Source organism: Ylistrum balloti, unplaced genomic scaffold, assembly GCF_031769215.1.
Source record: "Ylistrum balloti isolate Yb309-2 unplaced genomic scaffold, AGI_CSIRO_Ybal_v1 Utg369738, whole genome shotgun sequence".
NCBI classification, from domain to species: domain Eukaryota; kingdom Metazoa; phylum Mollusca; class Bivalvia; order Pectinida; family Pectinidae; genus Ylistrum; species Ylistrum balloti.
In genome coordinates this window covers 163017-177819 of record NW_026781949.1, presented here as the reverse complement: position 1 = coordinate 177819, position 14803 = coordinate 163017, and positions in this window count along the sequence as shown.

The following is a 14803-nucleotide window of genomic DNA, read 5'->3' as shown; positions in this document are numbered from 1 at the left end:
GCAGGCAATGCCTGATCATTTTAAAACACAAAATATCAACAAGCAACCTCTAATACCTAGAATTTTTCCTTCACAAAGCAATCTCTCATACTTAAAACATGAATGTTACTATTTTTATCGTTATAATAAACTTGTAGATGTAAACAGGAAGAAAATGTCAGGGAAATTCAGATACAGACAAGGGATCCTAGAGGGATCTCCGCACCCACTGTTGTTTGCTTTTTATTTGTTTTTTGAAAGTTGGATCTTTTCCCCTCTTCCCTCATATCTGTTTTTGCTCTTAATGATACGAAATGTAAAAATTTATTCCTTGTGCAGAAATAGCGATAATAATCTTTAATTGCCAAATCCCAGATGGTCGCCTGGAAGCCATTTTGTATTTGTCTAATCAGTCAGAACAACTTTAGACCAAGAGGAACCTACACATGAAATTTGAAAGAGATCCATTTAGTACTTCTCAAGAAACTGCAATTACAAACTTTACTATATGAAATCCAAGATGGCTGCTTGTCTGCCATTTTGTTTTTCTAGTCAGTCCCAAAATAAATGGGTGCAACTGGGGACAAAGGGGAACCTACATATGAAATTTGAGAAAGATCCATTTAATAATTTTCAAGAAATAACAATAAAAGAATGTGAACGGATTTATGAATGGACTAAGGACCACGGATGGAGGACTATGTGAATAGCCCACCACCTGATAATAGTACCTACAGCTCATATAGACTCTTGTTTCCTGTTCCATCATTATGTGTTCATTAACAAAAGTTCTTCTATAAGTCTGGAAGAGCCATAGTTTTGATGTAAAATTTTTGCATACATATCAGCATAAGTAAAAAACAATTTACAGGCCAGAAAAAGTCTCAAACTAAAAGTTCTTTTCACTATACATACTTAGAACATTATGATGTACTCGGTTGATTCACTACGTTATTTGTGATAACAACTACACCTAAATCCAAAAGAAGATGTATGAGAATTTTTGACAATAATGTTTAAATAAAAACAAGGTTTCATGTATCAACACCAGCAAAATTTGGCAAATAACAACCCCATTTATCAATGATATTAGAAGTGTGAACTTAATCATTTTGTAATGTAGCAACACAATTTTGTCATAGCTTCCTTCCAAATTGGTTTTGAGAGCAATGATTATGATTTGCGATTGGTGTAAGACTTCACACTAATTAGCACTGTATATATTTTGGAGTAAAAATATTTATCTGACAAATTCATCACTGCCCACCTTCTACTGATATTTAATTGATCTATTGCTTAAAAGTCATTTTTGAGTTTTGTCATACATTTTACTGCATGAAGAAATGTGACTTAATTGATTTGCTTTCAAGTTTTAATACACTAAAACAAAGTACCTTCTATTGTACATCAACAACAAAAGGCCCAAGGGACCTACATCACCATCTGCTAAATTCAGCCATACAGTTATTTAACATAGAATTTCATGTAAGAAATAATTTCCCAATTAGGTCCCAACCTTGTGGTCAAACAGAAGTCAGAATCATTCATGACAACAGGTCCAATGGGCCTGCATTTCTCACCTGATATTCAATGTTCATCAAAAAATCATTGTTTATCACTAATACATTAACTGGTATACTGTTTGCATTCGAAGCGGGCACATCCTATCAAATCTAATTTATTTTCACAACAAACAGCTCCTTGCACTCATCTCTAAATTGTAACAGTTATGACTTGGTTTATATGTAAATATCATTTCCTTTTTTCTCATCAGGCTTTCACTTAGAAACACCTTTCCACAAAATTCCTCAGACTTTTGGTTTACAGAAGAAATCTTAGGTTTTGATAATTTGAATTCCTATGACCTTGAGCAATATTCAAGGTCATTTCTTTTTTTGGAAACTTTGTCCCGCTTCATTCTAGCCTATAAGCTTGTCAGAAGAAGTTGTTTTAATATTTTTAGGTTTTAACAAATTTGATCCCTGTGACCTTGAATAAGGGTCAAGAACATTGCTTTTCGAAGCTTCATACTATGAAACTATCACCAAATGCCATGCTTTTTGGTTAGTCAGAAAAAGTATTTTAGATGTTTTGAAAAATTCCATTTTAACATATAATAGTAAATAGTATTGTTTTGCAGAAATATTGATTTTAAAGGAAAAGTTTACAGATGGCCGACAGCTGTTGGTGTACAATGACAGATCATGCATGATAGCAATAGGTCCTCTTCCTTTGGGTCAGACGATCTGAAAATTGAGTTTTGTCAAAACCAAACTTTAATTCCTATAAATCTTGACAATACAGGTGAATCAAGTCATTATCATTCATATTGTATCATAGAACGGTGATGTATACCCAACAACCTTGTCATGTTTGAAGTTACAAAAGAGACAGTAGGGAATACACAGTGATTTCTGTTTTCAAAAACTGACGCAGTCGAGGGTAGATAAACGATTGGAAGCAAAATAAACATTGTAAAAAATGCTTGAGCCCAATGATAAATAGAATTTGACGACATCAGAGAAAACTTATGCCACAGATCTTTGCAATGAAATGGTGATTTGATGGAGGTTTTAAAGCGTTAATGGCATACAATACTGATACACCAGACATACAATCAAGATTATATTTGTTCAAATAACAACAAATCAAGCACTGTAAACAGAGAGAATCAATACCGAGCTGTACACAGCAACATCACTACCACAAAGTCATTGAATCCTAGGTATAGGAATATAAACAACATCACTACCACAAAGTCATTGAATCCTAGGTATAGGAATATAAACAACATCACTACCACAAAGTCATTGAATCCTAGGTATAGGAATATAAACAACATCACTACCACAAAGTCATTGAATCCTAGGTATAGGAATATAAACAACATCACTACCACAAAGTCATTGAATTCTAGGTATAGGAATATAAACAACATCACTACCACAAAGTCATTGAATCCTAGGTATAGGAATATAAACAACATCACTACCACAAAGTCATTGAATTCTAGGTATAGGAATATAAACAACATCACTACCACAAAGTCATTGAATCCTAGGTATAGGAATATAAACAACATCACTACCACAAAGTCATTGAATCCTAGGTATAGGAATATAAACAACATCACTACCACAAAGTCATTGAATCCTAGGTATAGGAATATAAACAACATCACTACCACAAAGTCATTGAATCCTAGGTATAGGAATATAAACAACATCACTACCACAAAGTCATTGAATCCTAGGTATAGGAATATAAACAACATCACTACCACAAAGTCATTGAATCCTAGGTATAGGAATATAAACAACATCACTACCACAAAGTCATTGAATCCTAGGTATAGGAATATAAACAACATCACTACCACAAAGTCATTGAATCCTAGGTATAGGAATATAAACAACATCACTACCACAAAGTCATTGAATCCTAGGTATAGGAATATAAACAACATCACTACCACAAAGTCATTGAATCCTAGGTATAGGAATATAAACAGGCAGTATTTGTATAAATGTTGGAATGGTTCATATGGCTGGTATGTACAACAGGTGATAATTAATATCCGAATAAAACATGTACAGTAATAACACAATTACAACAAAAGCTATATTATCTGGTGAAAAAATACAAAATCCTTGTTATGCTTTACATACATGATTTTCATGTTTGTGATCTATGTTTTACAGTTTGAACAAAAGATAAAAGCAGAATTTAAGTCTTTACTGTCAACAATGGCAGATATCAGAACTAATGTTTTAACTGTTAACAAAGGTTGATAAATGTTTTAACTGTCAACAATGGTTGATAAATGTTGTAACTGTCAACAAAGGTTGATAAATGTTGTAACTGTCAACAAAGGTTGATAAATGTTTTAATTGTCAACAAAGATTGATAAATGTTTAAACTGTCAACAAAGGTTGATAAATGTTTTAATTGTCAACAAAGATTGATAAATGTTTTAACTGTCAACAAAGATTGATAAATGTTTAAACTGTCAACAAAGGTTGCTAAATGTTTTAACTGTCAACAAAGGTTGCTAAATGTTTTAACTGTCAACACAGGTTGATAAATGTTGTAACTGTCAACAAAGGTTGATAAATGTTTTAACTGTCAATAAAGGTTGATAAATGTTTTAACTGTCAACAATGGTTGATAAATGTTGTAACTGTCAACAAAGGTTGATAAATGTTGTAACTGTCAACAAAGGTTGATAAATGTTTGAAGGACAATGTATTTTTTTTAGTATTCTAACTGAATGTTATAGATAACTATGCTCAGATAAGTACAATAACTTTTCTGAATGATTGAAAGTTATTTCACAGTTTGTACTTCACCTACGTCATCATAAACTACAGGATATATGTACAGAGTTACATCGCTAGGAATAGGACATGGATAAGAGACATAGAACAATGTGTGCAGGAAATTGGTGGATTAGAAGAGAAGGGAGGTGAGGAGAGATGATGAATTGTCAGCTGCTTGACAAAAATATTGAGTTGATCATCATTGTAATGTAAAGTTGTTGTTCCCTGAACCCTAATATTACTGATTGGATTGTCTTCCATTATTTATGATTCAATTAACCACCCTAGTGCTGCTGGTAAAACCATCATGTTAATACATTAACAAGGACAATGAGATGAACGAGAGCTTGAAGCTGAAAAACAATAGCCACAATGGAGCTCTATAAAAAGCTCACTTGTTATTAAAATATTTATATTTTATCAAGCATCTCTGACTTTTGATGAGAATCATCAGTCAATTTCAACAAAATTCTGACATCATTCCTGTAGGACCAGTGTGTGTTTATATTTAATAAAATTTCAGAGAAGCTTTAACACACAGCTTCTGGTGACCTTGAAAAAGGCCTAAAGTGAAGGTCTCTCTAATGAACAAATCCTAAAGATCATTTTATGTTTTTTCATAAACTATTAGCTGAAAACCCTTTATTTCCTATTCCAAGGCCTTATTGATATGTCAAAACAGATATGCAAAATGTACACACTCTTTAATTCTTATAAACTGGTGGATTTTTCATAAATATTATGGTGACCTTGACCTTAATGCTCAAGGAATACCTATATTGTAAATCAATTGATCAAGGTCTTATTATATCTAACTGATGTCTGTATCCTTACTTAGAAATAATGTTGCTTGAGTGGTGACATCAATTTGGTAGGGAACAGCTAGGACAGATCCATGGGCAATGTTATAGGTTGATCTCTACATGTCCTGTGAGTCTTGATGCTGAACAGATGGTATATTAAGGTTACTAACAGCCTTTCGTATCAGACAAACTTAACAAGAGGCCCATAAAGCCTGAATTGCTCACCTGGATTTGTTTAGCTGAAAATGCTTCATCTTAAATAAGGAAAAGTAATTCTAAATATCCATGCACACAACACACACTCTGTCTATTTCCCCCTTGAGCCCCACCCCTCTGTTCTTGGGATGTCAACTAGATTTATGCTTCTTGCCAAATAATGACAGAATTCTGCCATTTCTACAGAAAAATTTTAAGAATATGTTTGATTTCCCTTGGGATGTGCCCTGCCCCTCCCATCCAATGAGGCCTAGACCATATATCTATATAAAATTGTTTCCCCTAACCAAGAATGCTTCCTGCAGGAGGAGACAGTTTTAAAGAATTTTCACTTTTCTCCCTATTGGGTCCTGCCTTTCTGGCACCAGGGGGCCTACACACAAACCGTTTATACAAAAATGAATCTCCTTCATCAAAATTCTTTTGACCAAATTTGAGTAAAATAAAAAAATCCTACATGTAGGGTGGGATTTTCAAGAATTTTTTATGTTTACCCTATTGGGCCCCTCCCTTCCCGAATTTGTTCTGTTTACCCTATTGGGCCCCTCCCTTCCCGAATTTGTTCTGTTTACCCTATTGGGCCCCTCCCTTCCCGTCTCAGTTGGGGCGAGATACATCTTTTACATAAAATTTATTTCCTTTCACCTAAGAATGCTTGAGACCAAATTACAGCAAAATCTAATCATTCCTACAGGAGGAATAGAATTTTAAAAAGATTTTTCTATTACACATATCAATACATATATTATCCATATATGTTGATACAAGATTGATTTCCCTTCACACTAGAATACTTCAGACAATATTTGAGCAATATCCAATTATTCCTACATGAGGAGTAGGATTTTAAAAAATTTGCTCTATTCACCATATTTGGCCCCATCCCTCTGATCCCAGGTCCTGAGACCTACCACTTATACATAATCAATTTCCTTTCTCCCAAGTATGCTTTAGATCAAATTTGGACCAAATGCAATGATTCCTACAGGAGGAGTAGGATTTCTAAGAATTTGCTATATTTCATGTTTTGGGTCTCTCCCTTAGGCCCAAGTGGGCAAGACCCACCATCATTACAAAATTTCTTCTTCTCTCAAGGATGTTTCTGATCAAATTTGGTAAAAATCCACTCAGTCATTTATGACTAGTAGCGATTTGCATAAAATGTTGACAAAAGAATGATGATCGCCTGAAATATGGTATAAGCTCCATAAGACCAGGTGAGCTTAAAATCCTGAAAGTTCTCAAAACCAGATCTGCTTTGGGAAAAGGTCAATACAATTATAGAGGTCACCAAAGATCAAAGGTCAAATGAGTCATCAATATCAAGCAATATTGTAAACGTTCATTAGCACATGATATTTCATGTCACCAACAGACACATTGATCATATAATCCTTCAATCTAAATCCATATATTACTTTTCGTTTGCATATCTCATCACATGTACAATGTTAAGTAACGTCAAAGGTCAACATGATAATAAATATGGTTCAATGTTTTTTTTTGAAAACTTTGTCTGGTTTCATTCTAGAAACTTACCAGCATGTGTATAATGATTTTGAAGCCTCAGTTAATCAAAAGAAACTGTTTGAAAATTCAATACATTTGACACCTGTGACTTTGAATATAGGTCAAAGGTCATTATTTTTTGTAAATCTTTTGGAAATCTTTTACAATTTTTGACAAATTTTACCCCATGATCTTGAATATAATGCTATTTCTTTTTGCAAACTGTGGAGAGATGCATTCCATGAACCTATCAGCCTATGGCTCAAAGTGATTTCTTTTTCCAAAATTATCTGCAGTTTTCAAGGAACCTATCAGCTAAACACCATGCTTCTGTGTGTTTTGGTTTATTAGAAGAGGTAATTTTAAAGTTTTTACATATTTGACCTATGACCTTGAATATAAACAAAGTCAAGATCAGTTTTCATAAAATGTTGTTGGGATTGATACTCAAAACCTATCCATCAAACATCATGCTTTTCAGCCTTTTTGTTAATAAAAAGAAATTGTTTTAAAGTTTTAAGAAATGTAACTTTGAACATTGGTCAAGGTAACTTCTTTTACAATCTTTGTTGGGTTTCATTCCAGCCACCAAACAGCCAAATATCATGAAATATGGCCTGTTGGTTAGTGAGAAGTTGTTTAAATGGAAAAGATGATGTACAGGTGGATGGACAGATGGAAAAAGATGATGAAGCTCACATGACCCTTTGGCATTTACACGTTTCATTGCAATGTTATGTCACAGGTCAATATATAGGTCACCAACAGACACAGGTCAAATATGTCATCATTATCAATTAATATAGTATACTTATCATTTACATATCTTTTAACAATGTAAATCACATCAAAAGTCATTGATCATCAAAGGTCACAGGTCAAATAACTCATCAATTTCAATCAATCATACAGTGTACTGATATTGATGGACCATTATGCTCTTTTTTAATATCAATAAACGAGGTTTCGAGTAAAATTATAGTTATTCCCGTATCAGAGGGATCTGCCCTTGTAGTTTTAATGCAAACCAAATGAAACAGAATATAGGATAATCACAGACTTGGGATACAAAATCTATACACACAGGTTTGTTTCTCTATACAATAAATAAACGCAACGCACATTCTGGTCTTGTATCATGCAGTGACCTTCATGTTACGTGACCTCAGCTAACACGCAGACACAGTAATGGAACAGCGTAAACATTATACCCTGATTATGTTTTTGCTGGGAGGCACATGCATTCATAGCTTCTTACCTAAAACAGCATGGATATTTGGCATATTTTTGGACAACTACTTCCAAAAGAGAAATAAGATTTCAGAAATAAGCATCAGCTTCTTCTTTCATTAAAAATTATGACAAAAAATCAAAGCATTCCCTTAAAATTTCTGAATTAGAAAAATTATATTCAGCAGTGTACTGTTTTCGCTAAAGAAAGGAAAAGTGATCTTTCTGAAACAATCGCTGTATCTATAGCCTGGATGGCAAGTCAAGTCTACCTCATTTGAAATAAAATTACTGATATTGATATGTTCCTCAAATATATCACAATCTTGCGGAGATGATCCTACAAATACATTGAAAATCTTTAAGATATATCAGAGAATCTTATTTGTGGCTTTCAATTATCCATATAAAGCTTCATGAATATTCATTGATTTATACAATTCCTATATCTTACTGACATATTGAACACAAATTCCTCGATGTGCAATTGTTTATTTTTTGCGATTTCCATTTGCATGATACAGCAAAGTACTATTGTGATTGTTAGATGACGAGCTAAATGTCCGCCAGTAGGATGGTTTATGTCATCTTGAAGGCGTTGTGTGCGTCACAACACTTGCCAGTCTGTTGAGCTGCTAAGATAAGACACGTTCCACGACAGCTCTTACAGTTCGACTGTAGACCGCATTCATGGCATTCCATAGACTAAGTCTTTATACTATATATAATCATTGCTTCTTATAACAATATTGGCTACTTGGAAGAGGTTGGCCTGCGATGTTCTTGTTGGATCACCTGCCTGACAGGGCTGTGACACCTTCGACTGAAACGCTTATTGTCGCCAATTTCATAGGATTCCAATGTTGAAAGGGGAAGGATAGTACTTCTAAATGACATGGCTGACAACATGGCTTCTCATCAGAGAACAGCCAAAAATGGCTGAACTGCTTAGATTCTCATACATTTAAGACGATGATGGTGCCTGTTAGTATGCTATTTAAAGTCACTAACGTTTCTAGTTATACACTTGTAACAATTGATATGAAGTAAATAGAGGTTACACAATGAGCAGTTGTGTAGTATTTCTTTCCCTCAAATTTGTTATCTTTTTAAAAATTACAAAAAACAAAAACTTTTGCAAAAAACTGTGTGAATAAAAGAAATGCCATTAATCACGACGCCAAGTTTGTATAATCTGTTTCTTATGCAAAAGCTATTAGGAAGTTGAATTGACCTGTTCTGTACACGTGTCATCTGTTATATGGCGATTCTTTAGTGAAATGCTGTTTATATAATTTAATATACAAAACTGACAATTTCAGAAATAAATGAAACTTATTACTGAAACAATTTTATCATCTTCAAAGTAAAGAAAGGTAAAAATCCAAATAAAAAACAAATTATTAAAAAAACCAATCATGAACTACTTATTGTGGGTTCTAACTTCTGTCAGTGAAGTGCCATTTTGGTTTAAGTTCATCTTGTTAGCCAATCAAAACGCGCTGAATCATTATACCACATGTGATATAAAATGGTTGTTTATACAACCGTTGGTACGATTAATTGATGACCTCAGAGTTTGAAAACACTCATCTATTTTGGTAGAAATAATGGTTTTCTTATTGAATATTTATCAAATAATCATACATTAGAAAATAGTGAATTGCTTTGGTCTTTCTTGCACTCATTCAAAAACTAATTCTTTTCAGAATGTATGTATAATCAATATGATTGTCAGTGACCTATCGGCAAATACTACACCAATCAGGTTGAGATGTGTCAGAATGGCGTCTAGTAATTATACTGACAATAAATAAATAAATGATTCATTATCTACAATAACATTATCAACATTTTAGACAATTAAGTATCTGATTAACATGAATGAATCCTTTTATACATTATGGAGTAAATAGCAGTCAAAGGAATTGATATCTAAAGCACAGAATATCCAACAAGGGCATTGTGGGGTCACAGAAAAACGCGACCTGTTGTCATTACACTGGCTGTCTAGTACAGGCAATGTCAATAGACAGATATAAATATCAAACACAGGACCAGTTGTCATTACACCGGCTGTCTAGTACAGGCGATGTCAACCAGCAGATATAAATATCAAACACAGGACCAGTTGTCATTAAACTGGCTGTCTAGTACAGGCAATGTCAATAGACAGATATAAATATCAAACACAGGACCAGTTGTCATTACACTGGCTGTCTAGTACAGGCGATGTCAACCAGCAGATAGAAATATCAAACACAGGACCAGTTGTCATTACACTGGCTGTCTAGTACAGGCAATGTCAATAGACAGATATAAATATCAAACACAGGACCAGTTGTCATTACACCGGCTGTCTAGTACAGGCAATGTCAATAGACAGATATAAATATCAAACACAGGACCAGTTGTCATTATACTGGCTGTCTAGCTGTCAATAGACAGATACAAACACAGGACCAGTTGTCATTACACTGGCTGTCTAGTACAGGCATAATAGAAATATCAAACACAGGACCAGTTGTCATTACACTGGCTGTCTAGTACAGGCAATGTCAATGGACAGATATAAATATCAAACACAGGACCAGTTGTCATTATACTGGCTGTCTAGTACAGGCAATGTCAATAGACAGATATAAATATCAAACACAGGACCAGTTGTCATTATACTGGCTGTCTAGTACAGGCAATATAAATATCAAACACAGGACCAGTTGTCATTATACTGGCTGTCTAGTACAGGCAATGTCAATAGACAGATATAAATATCAAACACAGGACCAGTTGTCATTATACTGGCTGTCTAGTACAGGCAATGTCAATAGACAGATATAAATATCAAACACAGGACCAGTTGTCATTATACTGGCTGTCTAGTACAGGCGATGTCAACCAGCAGATATAAATATCAAACACAGGACCAGTTGTCATTACACCGGCTGTCTAGTACAGGCAATGTCAATGGACAGATATAAATATCAAACACAGGACCAGTTGTCATTACACCGGCTGTCTAGTACAGGCAATGTCAATAGACAGATATAAATATCAAACACAGGACCAGTTGTCATTATACTGGCTGTCTAGTACAGGCGGTGTCAACCAGCAGATAGAAATATCAAACACAGGACCAGTTGTCATTACACCGGCTGTCTAGTACAGGCGGTGTCAACCAGCAGATATAAATATCAAACACAGGACCAGTTGTCATTATACTGGCTGTCTAGTACAGGCGATGTCAACCAGCAGATATAAATATCAAACACAGGACCAGTTGTCATTATACTGGCTGTCTAGTACAGGCGATGTCAAACACAGGACCAGTAGACAGATATAAATATCAAACACAGGACCAGTTGTCATTATACTGGCTGTCTAGTGTCAACCAGCAGATATAAATATCAAACACAGGACCAGTTGTCATTATACTGGCTGTCTAGTACAGGCGGTGTCAACCAGCAGATATAAATATCAAACACAGGACCAGTTGTCATTATACTGGCTGTCTAGTACAGGCAGTGTCAACCAGCAGATATAAACACAAACAATATAAATTCTCTGGACAAATCATTGACTATTCTCTGTTACTATAGAAACAATTGCATATCATGTCAGCATGGCAACACATTATGGCAATATCCACTTTGATGTAACCACAGAAACCATTCCAAGCCAAAATTTAACAGCACAGCCATTAGAACAGAGGAACAGATATTACTAAATACCATCCTGATATTATCTACACTATATAACCAAATGACAGCAAAGTATTCTGAGGTCATTTGTTACCTACAACACATTATGTCTAGAAGTTGGTTCCAGTAGAGCTAGATAAATATATCTATAGAAGTCAGTGACACAATGAACGTAGTGTTCTCAGAAGAATTAAAGTCATAAATTAATTTTTCACAAATGGTTTACAGAGGTGAATGACCTTTTAATATCCCCTAGATATCATGCTCAGTCCAGCTGACACTTTTAACTCTTGCAATCACTTAATTATAAATAAAACAATTTGTCCCAAGTTTTCCACTGGTAACAGCAACACCTTTCAAAGGACCATAAGGTAAAGCATGTTCATGGATGTGTCCCCAGGTCTGTATTGATATACCAGGACACTTCACATTTTCATTTGAACATTCCCAATTTTCTCCAAAATGCCTCTTATTGTAATGATCAAGCCAAGTCTGATCATATACCAATCACAATTGGAATATGATCAGACAATGTATGCTAGTTGACTGATTATGGACTCTGTTCTCAATGACAAAACATCTACAAAAATATTAAGAAATGGATTTATAAAATTGGATGCAGGAACTACAATGTATCTTATACTGAAATGACTGGAAGGAAAATTGGGGTCAGACATCAGAAAGACATGAAAATCTTAGAAGGCAAAAAAACTGAGTCCCAGACCAGTGGCAGTATCATACCATTCTATACCGAGATATCAAAGAATAGAACCTCACCAGATGATACAGAAAAACAAGCATTTTAAGTGACAAATCAAACGGGAACAAGATGTCCAACAGATTTTCGTACTTCTATGACAATTTAAAAAAAAAAGCATGGCCAAATCATAAGATGTTTATGTATAAGTACATCAGGTCACCTAATATATACTATACAAAAAAAGAAAGGTAACACTACTTTATTCTGTGATTAATTAATTAACCCCTTCATAAATCCTTATTAATCATGTGCGAATAAAGTAATTGATCAATTCTGATAAAACTGCAGTCATGGTTCATTAAAAACTTTGCGTTCAGTTGATTTTATTCGACTGTAAAGGACGTTGGGGTCAATTTCAAAGGTAACACCATTAGTAACGGGTATGGCCATCGTTTGCAAAGTAAACAGCATTGCAGCGTCGTCGCGTGGAACTTGTAAACCAACGGATAATTCGAGTAGAGATGATGTTCCATTCAGCGATCAAGGCTTGGGGCAGCTCCTGCAAGTTTGACGGCTGATTTTGACATTTTCTCACGCGTCGCCCAAGAACGTCCCAGACATGCTCAATCGGTGACAAATCAGGTGATTTAGATGGCCAATCTAACATCTGTACGTTATTCTGCTGCAAGAAAGTTCTGCTGACGCGACTGGTGTGCGCTGGTGCATTATCCTCTTGATAAATGGCGCCAAAGCCACGGCGTCTTAAGAATGGCAGAACCACTGGTCTTAAAATTTTGTAATGATATCAAATGCCGGTTAAATTGCCATTTAACACAACAAGCCTGGTATGAGTCCCCCCACAAATACCACCCCAAACCATTACACTTCCGCCACCAAAGCGGTCCCGTCCTGCGACGCAGCAGTTCGCAAAACACTCCCCTTGTCGCCTCCACACTCTGTGCCTTCCATCACCGTGTTGCAGACAAAACCTGGACTCATCTGAAAACAGAACATTGTTCCATTGTCGTAAGGCCCAACGACGGTGAACACGGGTGCAGTTACGCCGATTATTACGCAACAAATTGGGTCCAGTGTAGGGACGCCGCGCTTTTAATTGGTAGGCCCTCAACCTGTTGCGGAAGGTTTGGGGAGACACACAACGCCCAAACAATGTCCTTGTAGTCTCTACTGCGGTTACGAATCGATTGCGCAAGTGTATCAATCGTATACGACGGTCATCCCTGGCAGTCATTTTACGGGGTCGGCCACTTCGGGGACGATCGGATGTTGACCAAGTTTGGTTTAAACGACTTACCAACTGGCAAATTGCCTTAACACTGCAACCAAAATGTCGTGCCCTTTCTCTCTGTACTTATGACAGCTGGGGCATAATGATAATGTTGATAGATAGCAAGATTCGGTGATTTCTAAGTCCTAAGGATCTAAGGAACAGTTGTCAGTTTGAATGTTTATGAAATTCAAGTGAAGATACAAGTTAGTCGCAGAAAACCTTGTGCAGCTCTTTCGCCAATACAGACTTTCACGCTTGAGTGATTTTGGTAACCCCCTTGGCTTTTGTAATGTAAAACATTACCATTTTCTAATATTGCACAAATGTCATTTTGTTTTCACTCATTTACAGGTATTTGCCAAGGAAACATGTTAACCTTTGTTTTTTTGTTGAGTATATGTATGGAAGATCACCAATTCATTTCGTTTTCACTAAAATCTCATATCAGTGTACTTAGGATTATAAAAAAGGCAAAGTTAATATTAACCATAATGTACCCTATAAACATGTCTCACTGCTTGTTTGTTATGTACCCTGTAAACATGTCTCACTGCTTGTTTGTTATGTACCCTATAAACATGTCTCACTGCTTGTTTGTTATATACCCTATACACACATGTCTCACTGCTTGCTTGTTATGTACCCTATACACACATGTCTCACTGCTTGTTTGTTATGTACCCTATATACACATGTCTCACTGCTTGTTTGTTATGTACCCTATAAACATGTCTCACTGCTTGTTTGTTTTGTAACCTATACACACTTTTCTCACTGCTTGCTTGTTATGTACCCTATACACACATGTCTCACTGCTTGTTTGTTATGTACCCTATACACACTTTTCTCACTGCTTGTTTGTTATGTACCCTATACACACATGTCTCTCTGCTTGTTTGTTATGTACCCTATACACACATGTCACACATCTCTCTGCTTGTTTGTTATATACTGCTTGTTTGTTATATACCCTATACACACATGTATATACCCTATACACACATGTCTCACTGCTTGTTTGTTATATACCCTATACACACTTTCTCACTGCTTGT